A 7,164-nucleotide genomic window follows, 5' to 3' on the forward strand; every position below is an offset into this window, starting at 1 on the left:
GACACAGGGGGTTCAGGGGTGCAAATCCAGGGCAGGAGCTGTCAGGAAGGAGCGGGGTTCCTTCCCTGACGGTTGAGGAGAAGAGAAGGGGTTTCTAAACTTTTGGGACCAGGGCACCTTTTGGTTGGGAAAGGGAGGTGTGTTCACGAGCCTTACTGAGGTGGGTTTTGCAGTTGGATTTGGGTGTCGATGAGGTCTGTTCTGTTTTAGTCTGTCCGCAGCTGACGGGAGATACACACGCATACGGAAGGGTTAAAAGATGGGCTTTTGGTCCGTGGCTGGACGCTGGGTGAGAAATAGATAGCTAAGAAAACGGCAGTCAGCATAGAAAACAGACGGTTTATGGTCTATTGTGTGAAAATGCTGAATACAGAAGGAGAAGGAAGGTTGAGAAAATGTTAGGGGAGGACGTGAAGGACGTGGAAGACGTGCCGTAACGAAGAAATATAAAGTACAAGGTATAATTTTGCTTGCTTTGTTACCTTTTGCTGTTGGCTTGAGTATAGGTTAATACGTAAATGCTGGACTATGGTAATATGTCGCGTGAACAAGGCCTAGGAACCAATAGACGGGGTGGCTGTGGCTCGTGCAGCGCGCTCGATCGGCGAGCGCATGCGCCGTAGGCCCCCTATGTTGAGAGCTGCCAATTGAGGCGTGTTTCGGCACCCGCTGGCCACGTGTGTCGAAACCCGTTTCCTTGGCAAATGTATAAATACCGGGATTTTCCCGAAGAACAGTGGGCCGGTGTACAGCGAGGTCACCGTTGCCTCCGTGGGGACGCCCACGTAAAGCTGGCACCTACCGACTGCTGGGGCTGAGTTTGCGGCGCAAGACGATCCGAGAATGTAGGGATGGTTCGTCTTTCTGCTGGTCGTCGGGTTGGTAAGACACTGGCTTTGCAAAATCCCCTTAGCGTAAGGCATGATTGTAGTGACTGAAGTGCTTGCTTTTCCCCTTGCTTATAGTCTGTGTAGCCTATGTGTGCTCCCCTTGTAAAGGAATCCTCGAAAGCCAGTCTAAAGGAACCCCAAAGTGACGGGAGACGCCGAGTAAACGGCCCGGGCCTGCGCATCACAAGATAGAGGGCTGAAGGTGAGAGAAGTCTCCTGTGGGAAAGCATGAGGTCTGTTAAGGTCCATGCAAATAGATGGTGCAGAACTCTGAGGTCTGTACCGGCTGCCTTTGGGGTGCTGCCGGGGGTTCTTGGGGTGGTTCCGTGGGTGTCTGGGTGCCCAGAGGATGGTCCTGAGGGTCTTGGGGTGCTTCTGGGGGTTCTTGTTGTGCTCTGGGGGGGTCTCTGGATGCCCACGGGGTGCTCGTGGGGGTCTTGGGGTGCTTGTGGGGGTTCTGGATGCTCTGGGAGCCCCTGTGTGCCCACGGGGTGCTCCTGGGGTTGTCGGGGTGGCCAGAGGATGCTTCTGGGCGTCTTGGGGTGCTTCTGGGCCTTCTTGCGGTGCTGCTGGGGGTCCCGGTGTGGCCACAGCACGCTCCTGGGTTTCTAGGTGCGGGTTCTAGGTGCGGGTTCTAGGTGCGGTTTCTAGGTGCGGGTTCTAGGTGCGGGTTCTAGGTGCGGGTTCTAGGTGCCGGTTCTAGGTGCCGGTTCTAGGTGCCGGTTCTAGGTGCCGGTTCTAGGTGCCGGTTCTGCTGCTCATGGGACGCCACTTCCGCTGCTCGGAGCTCAGGTGACGCGCCTCAGGCCCAGCTTGTGATGCCGGGGCTCTGGTTTTGCCCCCCGGGCCCTGGTTTTGTTCCCGGGGCTCTGGTTTTGCCCCCCGGGCCCTGGTTTTGTTCCCGGGGCTCTGGTTTTCTCTCGCGGGCCCTGATTTTGTTCCCCGGGGCCCTGGTTTTGTTCCCCGGGGCCCTGGTTTTGTTCCCCGGGGCCCTGGTTTTGTTCCCCGGGGCCCTGGTTTTGTTCCCCGGGGCCCTGGTTTTGTTCCCCGGGGCCCTGGTTTTGTTCCCCGGGGCCCTGGTTTTGTTCCCCGGGGCCCTGGTTTTGTTCCCCGGGGCCCTGGTTTTGTTCCCCGGGGCCCTGGTTTTGTTCCCCGGGGCCCTGGTTTTGTTCCCCGGGGCCCTGGTTTTGTTCCCCGGGGCTCTGGTTTTGTTCCCCGGGGCTCTGGTTTTGTTCCCCGGGGCTCTGGTTTTGTTCCCCGGGGCTCTGGTTTTGTTCCCCGGGGCTCTGGTTTTGTTCCCCGGGGCTCTGGTTTTGTTCCCCGGGGCTCTGGTTTTGTTCCCCGGGCCCCTGGTTTTGTTCCCCGGGCCCTGGTTTTGTCCCCCGGGCCCTGGTTTTGTCCCCCGGGGCCCTGGTTTTGTCCCCCGGGCCCTGGTTTTGTCCCCGGGGCCCTGGTTTTGTTCCCGGGGCCCTGGTTTTGTTCCCGGGGCCCTGGTTTTGTTCCCGGGGCCCTGGTTTTGTTCCCCGGGCTCTGGTTTTGTCCCCCGGGCTCTGGTTTTGTCCCCCGGGCTCTGGTTTTGTCCCCCGGGCTCTGGTTTTGTCCCCCGGGCTCTGGTTTTGTCCCCCGGGCTCTGGTTTTGTTCCCCGGGCTCTGGTTTTGTTCCCCGGGCTCTGGTTTTGTTCCCAGGGCTCTGGTTCTCTCCCCCGGGCCCTGGTTTTGTCCCCCGGGCCCTGGTTTTGTCCCCCGGGCCCTGGTTTTGTCCCCCGGGCCCTGGTTTTGTCCCCCGGGCTCTGGTTGTCTCCCGGTGGCTCTGGTTTTCTCCCGCGGGCCGCGGTTTTGTTCCCGGAGGTTCTGGTTTTCTCCCGCTGGCTCTGGTTCTCTCCCGTGTGCCGCGGTTTATTTCCCGGGATTCTGGTTTTTTCCCCCGGGCCCTGGTTTTGTTCCCGGGGCCCTGGTTTTGTTCCCATGGTCCTTTGCTTTCTTCCACGGGCTCTGGTTTTGTTCCTGGGGCTCTGGTTTTGTTCCCGGAGCTCTGGTTTTTTTCCCCGTGCTTCTGGTGGTTCGCTCCTCCCCTTTGCCAGGGGATTGTGGGAAGGGTGGTGGGCGGGGCCCGGAGTATATGAGCTACAGCCTCTCCTCAGGCAGCTCATTCTGCTGCTGGGCTTCTCTGGAGGTGGTGGTCTGCTGTTCCTGCAGCTGACTGCAGCTTTTGAGCTGCCTAAGCTCTTTGCGTAGTCTTGTTTTGATATGTAGAGAAGCAGAGGTGTCTGTTTAAGGTAAGGGCTTCAGGACCAGTCAAGGTTCAGCTGCATGTGTAGAAGAAAGCACACTTGTATGCAGCTTTTTTTTTTTCCCCCCAGGTCAGTAAATTTGTATTGGGTGTTCAGAGGTGGCAAGATGTATGGTTTTGGTTAATAATATGGTTTTGGTTTTTATTTTATTCCAGGTGCATTGTATTGGTTTGGAATTCCTGACTTTATTGAAGATGGAACCTTGTTGGTTTTTTTTTTTTCCACCAGACTTGCTGTATATTGCAGAAGCTGTTGACATCGTCTCTGGATAGGAGCAATGGTGAGAGTATTTAGCAGGGGTTGAGGTGAGCATCTTGTATGCATCTGTAGACGGAGTTCTAGCATTGTTCAAGAAAGTAGCAGGGACATATAAGGCATAGTACCTTTCAGCGTATGGAACGGCTCATGGCCTTTCCCGTTCGCCCACAGAGTATCATGTTGTCCCTAGAACGGATGCAGCTTGCGGCCAGCCCCTCGTAGATGATAAGCGTCAGGACTTTGCTTATTTTGTGGGGCTGTAGCAGAGGTGAGAGTGTGTGGGAAGGTGGAAGATAGGAGGTGCTCGCGGAAGCCTGGGCATAGCTGGGAAGAGCAGCTCCCGGGGAGCGGGCGACACAGGGGGTTCAGGGGTGCAAATCCAGGGCAGGAGCTGTCAGGAAGGAGCGGGGTTCCTTCCCTGACGGTTGAGGAGAAGAGAAGGGGTTTCTAAACTTTTGGGACCAGGGCACCTTTTGGTTGGGAAAGGGAGGTGTGTTCACGAGCCTTACTGAGGTGGGTTTTGCAGTTGGATTTGGGTGTCGATGAGGTCTGTTCTGTTTTAGTCTGTCCGCAGCTGACGGGAGATACACACGCATACGGAAGGGTTAAAAGATGGGCTTTTGGTCCGTGGCTGGACGCTGGGTGAGAAATAGATAGCTAAGAAAACGGCAGTCAGCATAGAAAACAGACGGTTTATGGTCTATTGTGTGAAAATGCTGAATACAGAAGGAGAAGGAAGGTTGAGAAAATGTTAGGGGAGGACGTGAAGGACGTGGAAGACGTGCCGTAACGAAGAAATATAAAGTACAAGGTATAATTTTGCTTGCTTTGTTACCTTTTGCTGTTGGCTTGAGTATAGGTTAATACGTAAATGCTGGACTATGGTAATATGTCGCGTGAACAAGGCCTAGGAACCAATAGACGGGGTGGCTGTGGCTCGTGCAGCGCGCTCGATCGGCGAGCGCATGCGCCGTAGGCCCCCTATGTTGAGAGCTGCCAATTGAGGCGTGTTTCGGCACCCGCTGGCCACGTGTGTCGAAACCCGTTTCCTTGGCAAATGTATAAATACCGGGATTTTCCCGAAGAACAGTGGGCCGGTGTACAGCGAGGTCACCGTTGCCTCCGTGGGGACGCCCACGTAAAGCTGGCACCTACCGACTGCTGGGGCTGAGTTTGCGGCGCAAGACGATCCGAGAATGTAGGGATGGTTCGTCTTTCTGCTGGTCGTCGGGTTGGTAAGACACTGGCTTTGCAAAATCCCCTTAGCGTAAGGCATGATTGTAGTGACTGAAGTGCTTGCTTTTCCCCTTGCTTATAGTCTGTGTAGCCTATGTGTGCTCCCCTTGTAAAGGAATCCTCGAAAGCCAGTCTAAAGGAACCCCAAAGTGACGGGAGACGCCGAGTAAACGGCCCGGGCCTGCGCATCACAAGATAGAGGGCTGAAGGTGAGAGAAGTCTCCTGTGGGAAAGCATGAGGTCTGTTAAGGTCCATGCAAATAGATGGTGCAGAACTCTGAGGTCTGTACCGGCTGCCTTTGGGGTGCTGCCGGGGGTTCTTGGGGTGGTTCCGTGGGTGTCTGGGTGCCCAGAGGATGGTCCTGAGGGTCTTGGGGTGCTTCTGGGGGTTCTTGTTGTGCTCTGGGGGGGTCTCTGGATGCCCACGGGGTGCTCGTGGGGGTCTTGGGGTGCTTGTGGGGGTTCTGGATGCTCTGGGAGCCCCTGTGTGCCCACGGGGTGCTCCTGGGGTTGTCGGGGTGGCCAGAGGATGCTTCTGGGCGTCTTGGGGTGCTTCTGGGCCTTCTTGCGGTGCTGCTGGGGGTCCCGGTGTGGCCACAGCACGCTCCTGGGTTTCTAGGTGCGGGTTCTAGGTGCGGGTTCTAGGTGCGGTTTCTAGGTGCGGGTTCTAGGTGCGGGTTCTAGGTGCGGGTTCTAGGTGCCGGTTCTAGGTGCCGGTTCTAGGTGCCGGTTCTAGGTGCCGGTTCTAGGTGCCGGTTCTAGGTGCCGGTTCTAGGTGCCGGTTCTGCTGCTCATGGGACGCCACTTCCGCTGCTCGGAGCTCAGGTGACGCGCCTCAGGCCCAGCTTGTGATGCCGGGGCTCTGGTTTTGCCCCCCGGGCCCTGGTTTTGTTCCCGGGGCTCTGGTTTTGCCCCCCGGGCCCTGGTTTTGTTCCCGGGGCTCTGGTTTTCTCTCGCGGGCCCTGATTTTGTTCCCCGGGGCCCTGGTTTTGTTCCCCGGGGCCCTGGTTTTGTTCCCCGGGGCCCTGGTTTTGTTCCCCGGGGCCCTGGTTTTGTTCCCCGGGGCCCTGGTTTTGTTCCCCGGGGCCCTGGTTTTGTTCCCCGGGGCCCTGGTTTTGTTCCCCGGGGCCCTGGTTTTGTTCCCCGGGGCCCTGGTTTTGTTCCCCGGGGCCCTGGTTTTGTTCCCCGGGGCCCTGGTTTTGTTCCCCGGGGCCCTGGTTTTGTTCCCCGGGGCTCTGGTTTTGTTCCCCGGGGCTCTGGTTTTGTTCCCCGGGGCTCTGGTTTTGTTCCCCGGGGCTCTGGTTTTGTCCCCCGGCCCCCTGGTTTTGTCCCCCGGCCCCCTGGTTTTGTCCCCCGGCCCCCTGGTTTTGTCCCCCGGCCCCCTGGTTTTGTCCCCCGGCCCCCTGGTTTTGTCCCCCGGCCCCCTGGTTTTGTCCCCCGGCCCCCTGGTTTTGTCCCCCGGCCCCTGGTTTTGTCCCCCGGGGCCCTGGTTTTGTTCCCGGGGCCCTGGTTTTGTTCCCGGGGCCCTGGTTTTGTCCCCCGGGCTCTGGTTTTGTCCCCCGGGCCCTGGTTTTGTCCCCCGGGCCCTGGTTTTGTCCCCCGGGCTCTGGTTTTGTTCCCGGGGCCCTGGTTTTGTTCCCCGGACCCTGGTTTTGTCCCCCGGGCTCTGGTTCTCTCCCGCGGGCCCTGGTTTTGTCCCCCGGGCTCTGGTTTTGTCCCCCGGGCCCTGGTTTTGTCCCCCGGGCCCTGGTTTTGTTCCCCGGGCTCTGGTTGTCTCCCGGTGGCTCTGGTTGTCTCCCGCGGGCCGCGGTTTTGTTCCCGGAGGTTCTGGTTTTCTCCCGCTGACTCTGGTTCTCTCCCGCGTGCCGCGGTTTATTTCCCGGGATTCTGTTTTTTTCCCCCGGGCCCTGGTTTTGTTCCCGGGGCCCTGGTTTTGTTCCCATGGTCCTTTGTTTTGTCCCCCGGGCTCTGGTTTTGTCCCCCGGGCTCTGGTTTTGTCCCCCGGGCTCTGGTTTTGTCCCCCGGGCTCTGGTTTTGTCCCCCGGGCTCTGGTTTTGTCCCCCGGGCTCTGGTTTTGTTCCCAGGCCCCTGGTTTTGTTCCCAGGCCCCTGGTTTTGTTCCCCGGGCTCTGGTTTTGTTCCCCGGGCTCTGGTTTTGTTCTCGGGGCTCTGGTTTTGTTCTCGGGGCTCTGGTTTTCTCCCGGTGGCTCTGGTTTTGTCCCCGGGGCTCTGGTTTTGTCCCCCGGGGCTCTGGTTTTGTCCCCCGGGGCTCTGGTTTTGTCCCCCGGGGCTCTGGTTTTGTCCCCCGGGGCTCTGGTTTTGTCCCCCGGGGCTCTGGTTTTGTCCCCCGGGGCTCTGGTTTTGTCCCCCGGGGCTCTGGTTTTGTCCCCCGGCCCCCTGGTTTTGTCCCCCGGCCCCCTGGTTTTGTCCCCCGGCCCCCTGGTTTTGTCCCCCGGGCCCTGGTTTTGTCCCCCGGGGCCCTGGTTTTGT

Source organism: Calonectris borealis, unplaced genomic scaffold (assembly GCF_964195595.1).
Source record: "Calonectris borealis unplaced genomic scaffold, bCalBor7.hap1.2 HAP1_SCAFFOLD_70, whole genome shotgun sequence".
Classification (NCBI taxonomy): Eukaryota; Metazoa; Chordata; class Aves; order Procellariiformes; family Procellariidae; genus Calonectris; species Calonectris borealis.